At 40.0% G+C, this 17,800-nt stretch overlaps 1 long non-coding RNA gene across 2 annotated transcripts in view; it reads left to right on the top strand.

The window, feature by feature from the left end:
- Nucleotides 1-17,800, top strand: part of LOC122799727 — a 311,843-nt gene that overhangs the window by 207,934 nt on the left and 86,109 nt on the right. The window contains exon 1 of one of the 2 annotated variants that reach the window (XR_006364499.1): nt 7,930-8,019. The exons of the other annotated variant lie outside the window; for it this stretch is intronic. This is a non-coding gene — a long non-coding RNA (uncharacterized LOC122799727). Of the gene's footprint in view, nt 1-7,929; nt 8,020-17,800 lie in introns of those variants that run through there. 2 annotated transcript variants of the gene reach the window in all.

Here is a 17,800-nt window from a genome sequence, read left to right as displayed (position 1 = left end):
CCCTTAGAGTAGGAGCATGCATTCTGTTTAAATTGATAATTATAACAGAAGATGTTTTTCAGTAAAGCTATACATTAAAGACAAGCCAGTTACATTCCTGCTAGATACTGGTGCAATGTGCTGTCAGAATCTGGTTTTAAAGCTTTGAATATCAATAGCAAAATGGACAATCCACAAGTGGACAAGTCACCATGCATGTTGTTACCTCATTCAGGGCATAAACTCAAGATGTTGGCTCAAGTCTTGGTAGACTGTTGAGGATTTTCTTAAAAAATATAAACTGTGCCTTCAAATAGTGTACTTAGACATTTGGCTATGGCAACTATTCTAGGCAGAGATGCTGGTGTAACACTTGGCATGGCGAAATGAATGTGTGCAGTTTAGATGTAAAATGACCTTATTACAGCTCCAAAATGTAAAAAGAGGCAAGTTAATCAATCAGAATAGCACAAAAGTATCAGTGAACCAACATATTTGAATATCTTCTGGGAAATGCACAATTTTAAGCATTACCATTTGTCATCTTTTCACCTCCAGCAACATTCGAGAGAACAGTAGTGATTCTAGTTGAAGGTATAGATGGAGCAGTCACCATAACTCATGATATTCAAGTCCAAGGGTGTTACATGGCAATGGGATTATATGCATCTAGTAAGGCAACTTGACAGATTGAGATCACAAGGTTTCAAGCTTAACATAACCAAAGGCCAAATTTGCATGACTTCTCTGAAAAGCACAGATCAGATCTTTTTGCAAATGGGCTCCAGTCAAATGTTGTCAAGATAAAGTCAATTGCTAACATACAAAAGCTTGCAGCGAGGTTATCTCAGCCAAATCACTGAGCATGATGGCCCAGTGATAAGCTCTCTGCCTCACAGAATCAGTGTCATATGTTCATTCATGATGTATGACTACTGTCTGTGTGGAGTTTGCATATTTTCCCCAAATCTGCTTGTTTTTTTTGTTTTTTTTTGGGGGGGGGTGTATTCCAGTTTATTCCTATGTCTAAAACATGCTGCTGGCCTTTCCCTTAATCCATAATTGAGTATGAAAAAATAATTCCTCTCCTCTCACAAGCACAGGACCAAACAAGCAAGCAAACAAATAACAAATGAATAAAATGAAAAAAGAAACTTTCAATCTGAACTTCAAAATCTGTAGTAAGAAGCTTCTACTGCCCCTTTACTGCAGCGCCTAACGTTTCAAAGACATTCAGTTCTACTGCCCCTTTACTGCAGCGCCTAACATTTCAAAGACATTCAGTTCTACTGCCCCTTTACTGCAGCGCCTAACATTTCAAAGACATTCAGTTCTACTGCTTCAAAGACATTCAGTTCTACTGCCTTTCAAAGACATTCAGTTCTACTGCCCTAACGTTTCAAAGACATTCAGTTCTACTGCCCTTTACTGCAGCGACATTCAGTTCTCAAAGACATTCAGTTCTACTGCCCCTTTACTGCAGCGCCTAACGTTTCAAAGACATTCAGTTCTACTGCCCCTTTACTGCAGCGCCTAACATTTCAAAGACATTCAGTTCTACTGCCCCTTTACTGCAGCGCCTAACGTTTCAAAGACATTCAGTTAAGTGGCCACAGTATCAGGCATGTCTGCTTAAAAGGATGCCAGTGCTGCACTTGGACCCAAGCAGCATGATTTCTGAGGTACTGAATATGTTCCCCCAACACCTTGCACCCAGGACAACCACTTCTTTGCTTCTTTATATTTACAGTACTGACTAACTGCATGATATCAGGGATTTCTATTTCTTCTGTTCAGATAGACAAACATTGTCTAAAGTCCAGAAGTAAGAAGTAAAAGGCTTTTTTCCTGAGAAATATTTTTCTGATGGTACCCGTTGGGGCAAATACAATACATCATATTGAAACTGTTCTTTGAAAAAGGTAAACCTAAAACTATATGGGATACCTGAGCTCGAGAGGAAAAATAAAAAATGAAACAAAATGCTTAAACTAGGAGTTACTGAAGAGTCCCAAACCGAAGGGAGCAGTCCAATTGTGTAATTGCTATGCTGTATTGCTCAATAAGATTTTGTAATGATTGACAAAAATGTAATGCAATTCATAAATGTGACTCTTATTCAATTCCCAGAATAGATGAGCTCATAGACAGGCAAGAAAGCATGGTTGTTGTGTTCCCTGGATTTACCAAGTGTGCTGGCAGATTTGCCTCACTCCTGAAGCCAGAGAGAAGACAGCATTCATTGTGCTGTCTTACATCTTGTACTTCACAGAGCTCTTGCCACATTTCAAAGGATTATGGATAAAGTTCTGAAACATCATGTCCTGTTGTCAGCTGCATGCTTTGATGATATATTAACTTATTTGGAAGACTGGGATTCACATTTGTCTGAAATGCAAGCCGTGATGGATTCTTTAACACAAATTGGACTTACAGGAGAAGGAAAGTCTGAATGAGGAGGTCAAAGCTAGAATCAGAGGGGCTGCAGCCAACTGACACAGAGTGTCAGAGGTAATATATAACAGAAGAATGTCAAAGAAGCTGAAAAATAAGGTGTATAAACCAGTGGTGCAACCAGTACTAGTATAAGGGACAGAAACCTGGGCAGTGAAAGCACACAGTAAGGAAGCTAGAGATGATGAAGATAAATTCCTGAGATGGGTAGTAGGATGAACACTATGGGACAGACAAAGAAATGAGGATATCACAGCAGAAGCTCAAGTAGTTGCAATTGCAAAGAAGATCAAATAGTACACATTATGGTGGTCTGAGTACATCTACAAGAAAGCAGAAGACAGTCCAATGAGGAAGATTTGGGGCAGACAGGAAGAAGGCAAGAGGAAATGAGGGCATCCAGTAAAGAGATGGATGGACTGTATGAGAGAGGGTCTTCCTGATAACACTGACATGATAAAACACAGACAGTGAAATAACCGACATGAAAAAAACGAAAAAAAAAAAAGTTAAAAAACACGAAACTTCACATGCCCGACAAATCAAAATCCTGACAATCAACAAAACAAATACCTTTCCCGAAAAATGCACACACAACACAAGCACACCAAAAACCTTACAAACCTACACTAAACCTTACATACACAACTATCTATGCACTAACTTTAACCCAAACCCTAACCCTAAGGTAAGTCACTATCGCACAATTACCTTACCCGCACCCTAACCCTAACTCACTTAATCCGCCCCTAACCCTCAAGTCCGTCACTATCGCACACTTACCTTACCTGCACCCTAACCCTAACTCACTTAACCCGCCCCTAAACTCCGTCACTATCGCACACTTACCTGACCCACACCCTACCCTAACATCCGTGACTATCACACCTACCTTACCCACATCCTGACCCTAACGTCCATCCCTATCACACACTTACCTTAACATGTCGGTGTTCTCAGCAAAGGGATTCTCAACTGTCGGTCTTCTCCGTTGTCGATCTTCTGGTGTCGGTGTTCTCATTGTCGGTTATCTGCGATTTCGGCATTTTCAGGTAGACCCATGAGAGAAGACCTGTGACAGTCAGGCATGAGTGTCAAAGAAGGTACAAGGATGGCACTGAATCGAGAGGGATGGTGACAGTCAATGCGGCACCTCGATGTCATGTAGAAAATAGGGAAAAGGGGGTTCATGATGATGATGATGATGATGATGATGATGAAATAGGACTTACAGTGAATGCTGGCAAAAGTAACCTTTTGTATGACAAACATTAGATAATTAGGATATGTGATCATGAGAGGGGCAGTTAGACCCCAAACAGAATAAAATATGTCTAAAACTGTCCTATTCCCAGTAATAAAAGGCAATTGAAATCATTTTTAGGATTAGTAGGCTACTACAAAGGTAAGGCACCCATGCTAATAAGGTGGACCATAGAAGTAAATAAAGGTTTTAACTGAGTGAAAGCTGTATTATATTCAGAGTCAGTCTTTGTTGCCTGTAACTTCTCTGAAACCTTTATTGTCCACAGCAGTGGATCTGAAGAAGGGTTGAGAGCTGTGTTATTTCAGGAAGCATGTCAAATGATGAAGACCACTAATGGCTTTGGTAAATCCTTTTCATATCCAAAAGCATTGTGTACACCAAGATTGTTTCACAAGATGAACAAGTATAAAAACAGTATTAGAGATGCAAGCAGATAGCTGTTCCCAACATCAAAAATGGATGACTGCCTTCACTTCCATGTTTAAAAAAATTACTGTTGTTTATAATTCTTTGTTTATAATTCTAAAACTTTTTATTTTTCATTTTTCTCAAATTACAAGGAAGTAAAGGCAGTTCTCTATTTTTGATGCTGTTAACAGCTGTCTCCTCACATATCTGCTGTGGGCTGTTAACAGCTGTCTCCTCACATATCTGCTGTGGGCTGTTAACAGCTGTCTCCTCACATATCTGCTGTGGGCTGTTAACAGCTGTCTCCTCACATATCTGCTGTGGGCTGTTAACAGCTGTCTCCTCACATATCTGCTGTGGGCTGTTAACAGCTGTCTCCTCACATATCTGCTGTGGGCTATTAACAGCTACCTCCTCACATATCTGCTGTGGGCTGTTAACAGTTGTCTCCTCACATATCTGCTGTGGGCTGTTAACAGCTACCTCCTCACATATCTGCTGTGGGCTGTTAACAGCTACCTCCTCACATATCTGCTGTGGGCTGTTAACAGCTACCTCCTCACATATCTGCTGTGGGCTGTTAACAGCTACCTCCTCACATATCTGCTGTGGGCTGTTAACAGCTACCTCCTCACATATCTGCTGTGGGCTGTTAACATGTACCTCCTCACATATCTGCTGTGGGCTGTTAACAGCTACCTCCTCACATATCTGCTGTGGGCTGTTAACAGCTACCTCCTCACATATCTGCTGTGGGCTGTTAACAGCTACCTCCTCACATATCTGCTGTGGGCTGTTAACAGCTACCTCCTCACATATCTGCTGTGGGCTGTTAACAGCTACCTCCTCACATATCTGCTGTGGGCTGTTAACAGCTGTCTCCTCACATATCTGCTGTGGGCTGTTAACAGCTACCTCCTCACATATCTGCTGTGGGCTGTTAACAGCTACCTCCTCACATATCTGCTGTGGGCTGTTAACAGCTACCTCCTCACATATCTGCTGTGGGCTGTTAACAGCTACCTCCTCACATATCTGCTGTGGGCTGTTAACAGCTACCTCCTCACATATCTGCTGTGGGCTGTTAACAGCTGTCTCCTCACATATCTGCTGTGGGCTGTTAACAGCTACCTCCTCACATATCTGCTGTGGGCTGTTAACAGCTACCTCCTCACATATCTGCTGTGGGCTGTTAACAGCTACCTCCTCACATATCTGCTGTGGGCTGTTAACAGCTACCTCCTCACATATCTGCTGTGGGCTGTTAACAGCTACCTCCTCACATATCTGCTGTGGGCTGTTAACAGCTGTCTCCTCACATATCTGCTGTGGGCTGTTAACAGCTACCTCCTCACATATCTGCAGTGGGCTGTTAACAGCTGTCTCCTCACATATCTGCTGTGGGCTGTTAACAGCTGTTTCCTCACATATCTGCTGTGGGCTGTTAACAGCTGTCTCCTCACATATCTGTTGTGGTTTATTATCTCAGGAAGTAGATGGTGAGGAGCAGCCAGTCTTACTTAAATAACAACATAAGCAGGTCTGAGATGAGACAGTCTTGGTATTAACTAAGCAATAACCTCTTTACAGTATTATCTTTTGAGATGGAACTTCACTTTAGTAACTGACTATGTTCCACAACATTGGTTTATAAACAATGGGATGTGAATACCAAGTTATTTAGGTGGGACTTAGCACTATAACCACTTTATTTCTCCATCGGACATATTCCTGGAAATAGCCATATGATAATCATAATAATAATAATAATAATAATAATAATAATAATAATAATAATAATAATAATCACATCCATTTATTAGCCAGGTAGGCCCAATGGATGTTGTCTGGTCATGTGACATGCTCAAGGCCCCACAATAGGCAAATGAGGGCTGAGGGAATCAAACTCTGTACCACAAAAACTACAGCTCACAGTCTTAACCCTGTGTGCCAAGTGCAAGACTACTAGATGTGTTATCCCAGTCCCATAATCCATCCCATTCAGTACAGAACTGGGGTATTGTGCTGGGAGGGAGGTCATTATGTCATAATGGCTTTTTCAGATGTCAGAAACATTGCTTTGGTGTGTTAGGTATACACTGTATGTTAAGGGAAAAACCAGTAGTGTTGTTTATGGACAAGATGCTATGGTAGCTAAAACATATAACATCTTAATTAAGATGGCCGCCTTAAAACCTACAATCAAAAGAAGGGCTGCAAACCCACAACACTAAGGTTATTTGCCTTTCAGTGACAGATTTTGTAACCAAGAATGGCGACTCTTGTGAAGATATGACCAAAGAAGTTGTGAATTTTCATAAAGAGTATATGGAGCCCAGATGTGGATTTAATCATGGAGTGCCTGGAGCCTAGCTGTGGATTTAATCATGGAGTACCGGAACCTAGCTGTGCATTTAATCATGGAGTTCCTGGAACCTAGCTGGGATTTAATCATGGAGTATTGAAGCCTAGCTTTGGATTTAATCATGGAGTACCAGAACCTAGCTGTGCATTTAATCATGGAGTACCCGGAACCTAGCTGGGGATTTAATCATGGTATACCTGCAGCTTAACTGTGATTTAATCATGGAGTACCATAGCCTAGCTATGGATTGAATCATGGAGTACCTGTAGCCTAGCTGTGGAGTTACTCATGGAGTACCTGGAGCCTAGCTAGGAATTTAGTCATGGAGTACTTGGAGCCTAACTAGGGATTTTTAAAAGGAATATCAGGAACGAAACTCTGGAGGTATTTCAGGCAGTTTTCTCAGGACTGCTATATCCTGGTTAGGAACTCTAAGGAATCTTGTGTTTTCATGGAAGGCTTTAAATGGAGCTGGACAGTAAATAACCAGGAACAGGTTAAAGCAAACAGGATCTTGTTTATCATTTCCAGATAAAAATATAACTTTGTTTTGGATTTTTCACATTAATTAAACAGCAGTTAAATTAAAGAAACAGTTTTCTGAGAGTGTCACTGGCTTCGGCATATATATGCTTATATACAAATGTGTGTGTATATGCACGCACCTGTTTGTATGTAAGTGAGTGTACTTGCATGTGTACACATGTGTGCATGTATATTTTATTTATTTATTTAGTTGTTGGCATTTGATTACCATGTTGGTCTGAATAGGCAGAAAAAAGTGATCCCTTTTCAGTGGAGACCTGGGAAGAAATGCTAAAAATATATATATTTACAGACAAGTAGACAGGGTACAATTCCAAAGTATATTATCAGATGCATCTGTGGATACAGAGGGAGAAAAAAATCCTAAAATAATTTTAATAAATTCAAGATACAATTTGAGTGAAACATTTTTAGATAACCTAGTAGCAAAATGTTTACATAGAAGTTTAAAGTGCAGTTACAGAGAAAAAAAATATCACTTGATCAAGTAGTATTACATTATAAACAGATGGTGGGAACTGGGGTAGAAATGTGTATCTGTAAAAGCTATGAAGAGAAAAGAAGAAACTGAAAAAGTCTTAACAGTTTATGATCAGCTGAGGTAGAGAGAATGGAGTAAAAAGAAATAGAACATGAATGTATTTGTGTATATGCTATTAAAGGAACATTTTGAGATGACACCACATTAAATCACCCAAGTCAGTGCTGTACCCATAGAGCATAGTATGCAAAACCATACCTCTCAACCATACCGAATTCCTCGGTATTTACTGGTTTTGAGGGCAAAATAATGGGGTGCCACGAATTCCCAAGTGGCCCCTTTAATTCCCAATTTTTTTTTTACTACAACTTTAAATTTATTGCTGACGTCACCACACATCACTAGCCTACAGGGGGCATGCGTGAATTACATCAGCTTCGTTGGACTGTTATAATTTTGAACTGTTTTGGAGGGAAGGGAATATAGCAGACAATTGCCCAGTATTCGACTGCAGGTCAGGTAAGAAAAATGTGTATTTTAATTAAGCAGAGAGTAGTTCATTAGTGCATAGCAATTTAGGTGTGTGAGTGTCCACTCCGTGTGCTCAGTCAGTCTGAGAAATCTAGTGCAGCAGAACTGTTTATTCAGTGCATTGAGTGAAATCTCTGTGTAAAAGCAAGCAGGTAGCTCCATTTTAAGTATGTGTAGCAGCTCCGTTTTACAGAAATCTCTGTGTAAAGCAAGCAGTTCTGTTTTAGTGTGTTTCATCTCTGTGTGTGCAAACAGGAAGCTCCGTTTCAAGTATGTGTAGCAGCTCCATAGAAATCTATGTGTAAAGCAATGCTCAGCTCCATGGAATTGTCTGTGTAAAGCAACACTCCAGTTTTACAGAAATCATTTTACATTAATCTCTGTAAAGCAGCTCTGTTTTACTGTGTTTACAGAAGTCTCAATGCAAGCAGTAAGTATGTGAAACAGGCAGCTCCATGGCAGTGGCAGCTCAATTTTAAGCACGGAAGCAAAGCAGGTGTGTGTGTCCGTTTTAAGCATGTATGCAAAGCAGGTGGGTGTGTGGTTTTAAGCAGGCAGCTCTGTTTAAACATGGAAGCAAAGGATGTGTGTATGCCAGTTTTAAGCATGAAAGCAAAGCAGGCGTGTGTGTCAGTTTTAAGCATGGAAGCAAAGCAGGTATGTGTATGGTTTTAAGCAGGCAGCTCTGTTTTAAATATGTAAACAGGCAGCTCTGTTTTAAGCATGGAAGCAAAGCAGGTTAAGCATGCAGATCAATTTTAAGCATGGAAGTGTGTGAGTGTGTGTGTTTCAGTGTTTGTCTCATATATAACTTATGGTCTGTTCCATCTTTCAGGAAAGGCATGGTAACAGAAAATACTGTATTCTAGCAAACTTCCAAGGTTATACAAGCAACGTTTAAAATGTGTCCCTGTTTTTGGCCTTTGTCCACACCCAATAAATTTTGGCTTTTTCCATATTTCTTGTTCTGTATGGTTCTTCAGGGGGAGAGAAGTTTAGTGGTGCTTATGGCAAGTCTATGTTGCTAGTAGCACAACAGGTAGAGTACTTGCTTTTTATGCAGAAGGCTGTGGGTTTTACTCCCACAGTATGTAGATAGATTGCTGATACTGTACAGTGTTATACTTTTAAAGGGGGTGAATGCTGCAGTCCTGAGAATGTTCTCTTTGGCAGAGATACATATTAACTATGAACCTGTTATCAGTTTGTCATCCATTCCCTATTGCAATATTACTAGCTTATCTTTTTTTTTAATGCAACTTAGGCAATTTATTCCTCAAGGCAACAGACACTTTATTTATAAATGAAACAATGAAATATAATGTTGTTTGCTAGCAGCAACCTCTTTATTAATTACAGATCTCTTTAATGTGAAATTATTTAGATGACTTTTACTTCTGCAGAGATTCTACATATTTACTGATACTCGTGGTAGAAGTTTGAATAGACTTTTATGATGGAAATGTTCTGAAATGGGCAGTTTTGTCAATATTGGTTCATGCATTTTGTTTCATTGCTCAATGGAAAAAATGTTCAAAACAATAAATTTAAAACATGCTCTAACAAGTGTGCTGTATTATACAAGGAATATTAAATGCAATCAGGAAGGTGTATCAAAAACACATGTATGTTTCGTGTGCAAGGGGCCTATGATTTGAAAAAAAAAAATAAAGGTAATCTTTATCTGCCACTGCCCAGATGCATTTTCTTTGAATGTGGGTTTCAATGCTGTTTCAATGCATGTGAGTTTCAAGGGCAGAGAAGTTTTAATGCTAAGTCTATTTTCATTGTGAGACTGCATTACTTTGTTTAGCAGATGTATATTAATGTTTGTGCTGTAAAATGCAAAATTAAATTTTCAAATGAAATCCAAATCATTGCAGAAGTAAAGCAGTGTGCACATTGCAGTGTTTATGGTAAATGGGGTGAAATAACCAAGGAATGGGACATTAGAATGGCTGCAGGGGAGAGGGCTGTGTATGGGGGGGCCCCATTCGACCATGATTTTGCAAAGGGGGAAGGGCGACAAACTCAAAGACAGCCCCAGGCAGCACAAACTCAAGCTATGCCACTGATCAGCAGGCCACGGAGAATGACTTTTGGAGAATATTGCCTACCATTAAATGCCCTACTTTTACCACAAAACCCACATACTGCAAGTCACCAAACATAAATCCTAAGGTTCATCATCTTCTCTCTTCCCAGTGAACATCATTGCTACACATTTCAAAAAAAGATTACCATTTACTACAAGGTCTGGGACTCTGGGGCCATATTTTGGATCTTTTCTTCAGTTTGCGTTTGGAAGTTGGTATTCCACAATTCCACTGAAGTTCACAGGGTTACATAATTATGTATGCAAATGCTATGTTAATCAGCGTACAGATTTGTACCTAATTTTCATGGGCTTTTGTCCAGATTTTTGATGTTTCCAGGTTGAGAGGTATGTGCAAAACATTTTACACAGCCTGACAGTTAAATGGACTCCAGCTGTTTGTGAACTTTTTCCGATGCCAGCTTATCAAGGGCTCTTTGGAGGAAGATAACAATTGTAAACATGACTGCAACACCTGCCATAGCTCCCTCAAACTTCCAAAACACTTCATCTGATCGACAGCTATTATACACATCCTTTTTTGATAAAGCACAGTTGATTTTTTCTACAAAGCCTGTGGTGTGGCATATCTCCATCATTTTCTTCTGGATGTCCGTGCAGAGTCCACACTCTTGGGTCACAACAAACTCTTCCATTTGCCAGCAAGGAGTTGCCGCTGCTGTACTTTCAGAAGCTTTGTTTTCTTGTAATACTGCTCCCTCACTGGACCTGAATGTCAGGAATAAAGTGCTTAATACTGTGTAAACAAAGACATGGGTAAACACACCAAAGGTCAAGCATACATCTCTCTTCTTCTCAGGCCTTGTTCTGTTCTTCAGACACTGCTGGCACTCCATGGTAGTTAGTTAGATGTCACCCAGCATTAGAGGGTGAGAAGTTGGCATAATGGTTAAGGTGTTTACTGTATCGACACAAGGTGCAGTGTTTGATCCCCACAATGGATAAGTGGCTAGGCTTAAAATGGCCCACAAGGGCAGTTAGCCTAGTACTAATCTATGAACCTATAAAGATTGAATATAGAAGCATGTGAGTTTGATACATAAATTTAAAGTTCCTGGATAGACCTCTATCCCTTAATATGTATTTGGAGATATGGAACTGGACTGGTGTACATTGTTAAAAAATATGTATATTCAAAGCTGTAGAAAACAGGGAATAAGTTAATAATTCTATGTGTATGTGTGTGTGTGTGTATGTGTGTGTGTGTGTGTGTGTGTGTGTGTGTGTGTGTGTGTGTGTACACATGCATGTGTTTGCTTTGTTTATGTGTATTATCAGGATTTAATGAGAGCATTTCTGCCACTAGCATAGGACAGCTAAATTAAAATTTGTGCATTTTAATATTTTAATGTATATGATATTATATTAATCTTTAGTTATAATGCTTGCATACACATTTTGCCATACAATTGATTTTGCATAAGTCACATAACTTCGATTTAGCTATTTAAGTGGCAGCTGGTATCTTATGCATTTATCCTGATAAAGTCAACTATTCCTGGGCCACAAACTTCCTATCCTAGACCACATTTTGCAAAGCATTGATTGATCCTTTTTATATCTCATGAACAACTCAACAAATGCACTGGCTTACTTTACTGATAGTATGACCTCCAAGCAAGACTCCATCCTCCCCTGTTCATATCACTGGCTCACCTAGGGACATTCAAACCCTCATGAATCAGAAGGATGAATTATGGACGGTCCAGAAAGAAAACCCGAATAATTCTAATGTCCACCAAACTATCAAGCACTAAGAATGCAAACCAGAATGGACTACTAATTTGCTAATAAGCAAACTTCTGCTATCAGTTATCTGAAACAATTTTGGAAGGAAGTGAAGGAATTAAGAGAAGAAATCATAAAATCTAAATACTGTCTCACAATGTTAAAATACAACTTAAGCCTCTCTTACCAGATGAGTACAAAAACTTCATCACTGCCAGTATACAGGAAATCACAATTTTTTTAAAATATAACAATAAGCCTCTCCTACCAGAAGAGTACAAAAACTTCATCACTGCTAGTATACAAGACATCACAAACTCTTTTCAGCCCTGTACCCCATGTCAAAACAACTCTCCCAGCTTCTCTCAGCACTATACCTATTAGGTGGCTATACAGCAACATTCCATTTTAGAGAGATCTCAGTAAAAGAAGCCATCACACTTGGGAAAAATCTCAAAAAATCCTGCTTCAACTTCATCCAGTTACACCACACTTTCCTAAAAACAGAAGCAGATAAAATTGCCAAATACTTAATCTACACATATAATCTCTCCCTTACAACAGGTGAAGTGCCTCCAGTCTGAAAATACTTCATCATAATTCTACTTTCTAAAATACCCTCTCCCAAAACTGTGAAGGACTGTAGACCTATCTCCACTGTCTATCCACTTGCAAATAATATTTGGTAATGAATCGTATTAATAGCTACAGCTTAGTATTAGACAAACTGACATCCTTCACAATTGAGTTTTATAACTATTATCTTGGGATACTTCATCTGTCTCTCCATTAACTGGGAATCCTGTCCCATCTCAAATAAATATGGACAAAGATTGTTGGACTTCATTAATTGGGTTCGGACAAATTGGACCTGGTCCTCACTAATATTGTCATCCTATGTCGAACACCCACAGTGACCACATCGCTGGTCAAATCTGACCACTGTTTGGTAATACTCAAAACCTTTCTGTATTTAGAAACTACTCTAAGGCATACCTAATCCAGTCTATTGATGACCTGAAGAAACTTAGGCCGCTTCTCACCTTGATAATCCTATCTCACATGCTGCCACATTTATGGATAATTTCCTTGCCCACCTTAAAACATGCAGAGTGGCATCTGTCCCCATAAGAAAGAATTACAATGCCACATTCACTATACAAAAAGAGGAAGAAACTCATACCCCATAAAAGCAAATTTATCACCCTATTATCTAGAGATGAACTCAGAAAAATCAGCAAAGAATTCAGAAACAAAATAAAATGCTCCAAAAGTAAGTACAAATTGAGAATTGCTAATTCTGTTAAGGACAACCGCAAAGCATTCTTCAATTATATCAGAAACCTTAGAGGCAATGTCCAGCAGTGTCCAGGATAACTGCACTTACTTGTCAACTGAGGACATTGTCAACATATTAGCAGACAAATTCAGCTCTAACGTTATTCCCCTGTCTCTCCCTAACTTCCTCCAGTTTTTAGTATACTCCCACCAATCCCTCTGATCACCTCAGACCAGATCCAGAATGCTGTCTCCAAAGCCAAAATCACTTGCTCCACGAGTTCCAATAATGTGCCGGGCTGCCTTCCTGTCATTGCCAGACACAGTCACTACTAAGCCTAATTCAGCCTCAGCCTCTCAACTGGATTGGTGCCAGAGGAATGTTTGTTAAAGGCAGATCCTGCATCCTGAATCTGATGGATGTCTTTGAACATGCTACTGATGCATTAGTCCAAAACCACCTCAGGAGCAAACAGACAAGCAGCAAAATGACAAGAAACAGCCAGATATTGCCATTTCTTGTCATTTTGCCACTGATGCATTAGACTTGGGCACATTGGTTCACACTGCTTATCTGTACCTGGCCTAAGCCTTTGATGCCATCCCACATTCTGCCATTATTGATAAGCTAATCTAGCTAAATATAAAACTGTATGTTACCCACTGGATAGCAAACTGGGTAATTGACAGAACCCAATCTATTAATGTTGCAGGCGTGCTCTCTTTACAAAATGTAGCTATTAGTGGTGTTCCTGAGGGATCAGTTCTATTTTAGTATTTACTTCTCTGATGTCAAGGCTGGCATGAAGTGTCTCTGGCTTACAACTGAGGTTATAACTTCCCATTTGCCTTCCAGATTCTTCAGGAGGGACTAACGCACACTAATAAATAGTGCCTGGACCACGGCTTAAAACTAAATGCCAATAAATGCATTGTGACCTTAGAAACAATGGGGCACCTGTGCGCCTACCACATAGGTGATGCCCTTTGAAAGCTGACTCAGCTATTAGGGACTTGAGCGCGTTCATTGACAACAACCTATCCTTTGATTACCATGTATTCACTGCTGTTATGAAATCCTTTTACTTTGACTGACTAGTTATCAGGCACATTTATTCCAGATCTAAAGAAGTTAATATCCCTCTCTACTACTCCCTCATCATGTCCCTAAAAGAGTCCATTGTGTCCTTTAGTATGTACCTTCGATGCATATGACCCAAACCGAGAGACCACAGCATTTTTGACTAAACTAATCAAGGGTATGACTTTCTTGAGCTACCCAGACCATCTTAAAGTGCTTTCTGTCTTTTTTCTTTCCTACAGACCCTTGGGAGGTGACCTCTGTCTAGCCTACAGAACCTTGAAAGATACAGTGCAACACCCTCAGCCCTCTCAACATATGCTCAAGAGATCTTAACTTCCACCAAAATATAAACAGGACTTGTTGGTGAGCGCACACACATGCACACACACACACACACACACACACACACACACACACACACACACACACACACACACACACACACACACACACACACACACATACATATGTATATGCACACACACACACACACACACACACACACACACACACACACACATATATATATATATATATATATATATATATATATATATATATATATATATATATATATACACATCCCCTAAAAATTCCTCTTTTATAGAATAGACTTTCTTTGAAAGTAAAACAAGGTAGCTCCCTGGCCATCTTTAAATGTAACCTGGTTGAATGGATGGCACCCTCAAACACACACTGAAAGGGGTTGTAACTAGTCACAACAATGGGAACCTACAATTTTAGAGTATTATGGCTAGGCTACTAATGGTCCTCTGGATCAACAGCCTAGTATTGACCTCTGAACTCTATGAAACAACATGGTTTCACAAATGCCTTAGTACCACCACTGCTTTACTCACTGCAAGTGACTCTATTTTTTGTAACATTAATGATGGTCTGGTCACTGATGGGATATATGTAGATATGTCCAGATCATTCAAAACTGTTAGCTACAATATTCATTCTTATGAAACTGAACATAATTAATTGTGGACGCAACACTAACAAGTGATTCAAAAGTTACCTGGAGAAAGAACATTTTAAGTCAGAACTAACAACCTTTTATCATCGCTTGGCACCCTAAACACAGGAGTACCACATGGTTTACTTCTGGGTCTCATTCTGTTTTCAATATTTATTAATAATCTTAGAGATTGCCTCCCATCCCTTGATGTATTCATACTATGTACAGACAGCATCCTTCTGTTATAATCCAGTAAATGCCCCTCTGATCTCCAGAAGAAATGACAACAGTCTTTTTCTAAGCTATTCCCTGAGCTGATTGTAATCACCCTCTAATTAACCACACAAAACGAACTCTATACTATTTACAACCCCTCAAAAACTCTCTCATCTACCTCTTATTAACATCACTGAGATGTCTTCCCCTGGCAGCTATTTTGAACATTGCCTTCAGGATATTTTCCCTCATTTCAGAATATAAATACCTACAACATAATGTTGAGCCTTCTCTTAACTTTTTCAAGTCATGCAGGCAAAATAACTAACATAGTACTATCAATTTAAACGCTGCTATACAATATATCATTTATTCTCCTTTTCATTCCACTTTTCCTCAGCCAAAAATGTTCTTCTCTGTAAACTAGAATAATGCCTTCCTCTGATTCCCTTTTACTCAGCACATAATTCACAGAGATTTCAGATTACAGAAAATAAAATTTGCAGGCTTACTCTCTTTGCCAACAGCAGATCTCACATTTGTAATCTCCTACAACTTCTAAAATGGCTTCCAGTCACCAAAAGATCAACTTATTTCCTAAACATTCTTAGTCACAAAATACTGAACAGTGGCTATTGCATACTGCTGAGATGAAAACTATCTGTCCAAGACCAGGTTTTCTACCCAAGAAGCACCTAAGAGAAAGCCATCACATTAATGATGCCTTCATTTAAAACAGCTACTGGAAAACATGCCTTTTCCTGGCATTATGGAACAGACTCTCACTTGAATTAAAAGATCTGGAATCAATCACTGAGCTTAAAAAGGCCTTTTCCAAACTCTTGCATAAGGAAGCTGAGGGCCGGATTCACGAAGGCTTGCACGGAGTCTAAGAGTAGAGTAAGACTCCATGCAGCCAACATGTCTGCCGAGTGATCCAGGAACAGCCGGCAGGGGCGTGCAAGAGAGCTCCTAAAACTCCTCTTACATGGACAGGGCTATGATATGCAAATTACCTCATTTACTGCAGAAAGTTATGCAAATGAGGTAAATTTGCAATCCAGGAAACCCTAACCTGTCCGAGTAAGAGTAGTGTTATGTGCAGAAATGTACTCAGTTGTCAACTGAGTACCGTTCTGCAAATAGCAAAACAGAGCCGTGACAGCTCCAAATAAAGGATGCATCCAGTTAAAGAAGCATGCCAATGGCAATTCTACCTGTTGCAAAAAATAAAAAAATAATACTTTTTTTTACCTCAATCTCCAAAGTTTAAGCATAGCGTAGTGTCACACAAACGTGCTGCACTGTAAAACCCCCCCAAAAAATATAAATGCCAAAAATAGGCATTTTATGATAAATATACATCTGCCATGCAAGTGAATGGCAGGCTGAAGACAACATGGCTACTGAGTAGAGGTTGCTAAGGGGGTAAGCTCAGTCTAAGAGATGCAACCAAGCATTAGTAGGCAATCTTATGCGAATGAGGGTAAGGATAGTGAATCCCAATTTCACATGGCAAATGAGCAAAGTCCGTGGAGTGTAAGAGTAGGAAAAGGGGAGCATCAGAGTAGAAGATAGGTGACATCATAAGGGGGGTATGTATGAAAGAATGTAAGCTCATTGGAGCAGAGTGGCATGTGTTTGCTGTCAGTTACCCATCACTGGAAGAGGCGTGTCAACAGGTACCCCAGCTAAAGGCAATAAATAGAAGGTGTATGCCATGGAAAACACTAAAGTTTCTTGTAGAAGTGCTTGCACCGTGTATGCGCGCGTGTGCGTGCCTGTAAAACCAAGTAAGACTGTGTGCGTGCGTGTGCGCCTGTGTGCGTGTGTTTAAGCTGGAGTAAGCAAGTGTAAGGTTGTTGAAACCTGTGTAAGCACGTTTGCGCCTGTATGCGTGCGTTTAAGCCAGAGTCAGCAAGTGTTAGGTCGTGTAAGCATGTGTGCGCATGTGTGAGCTGGTGTGCGCGTGTTTGCGCTTGTTTGTGCGGCGCTGCCCCCTGTGAAAACAGAAAGGGAAAAGGAAGCACAACAAATAGTAGGAAGTTAACCAAGGAGAAGTAGCAGAGCTAGCAGGTGAAAACAATCAGAATCAGCCAATTGCACAGGCAGTACACTAGCCCAGCCCAACACTTAAAACTCTGCAAACAACTTTCCACTATGTTTTTCTCAGAGACACTGCAACACTGCAGTAAGCTAATTGAAGTGAAAATTGAAAAAGCTTTACTGAGACAAAGAAATGTTAGGGGCTGCCATTGCTGTTATAAGGCGACATATGCAACATGCTGAGGGTGGTAACAATGCGAATGCTGCTAAGCAACCGACAGTGAGGAGACGGAGAAGAGTGCACAGGCCCAGGGTAACCTACCAGGGGCTACATGAG

Source organism: Protopterus annectens, chromosome 4.part0, assembly GCF_019279795.1.
Source record: "Protopterus annectens isolate FY-2018-M chromosome 4.part0, PAN1.0, whole genome shotgun sequence".
In the NCBI taxonomy this organism is placed as follows: Eukaryota; Metazoa; Chordata; order Ceratodontiformes; family Protopteridae; genus Protopterus; species Protopterus annectens.
The sequence above is the reverse complement of the archived record's forward strand: the minus strand, read 5'-3'. Positions and strand labels throughout refer to the sequence as shown.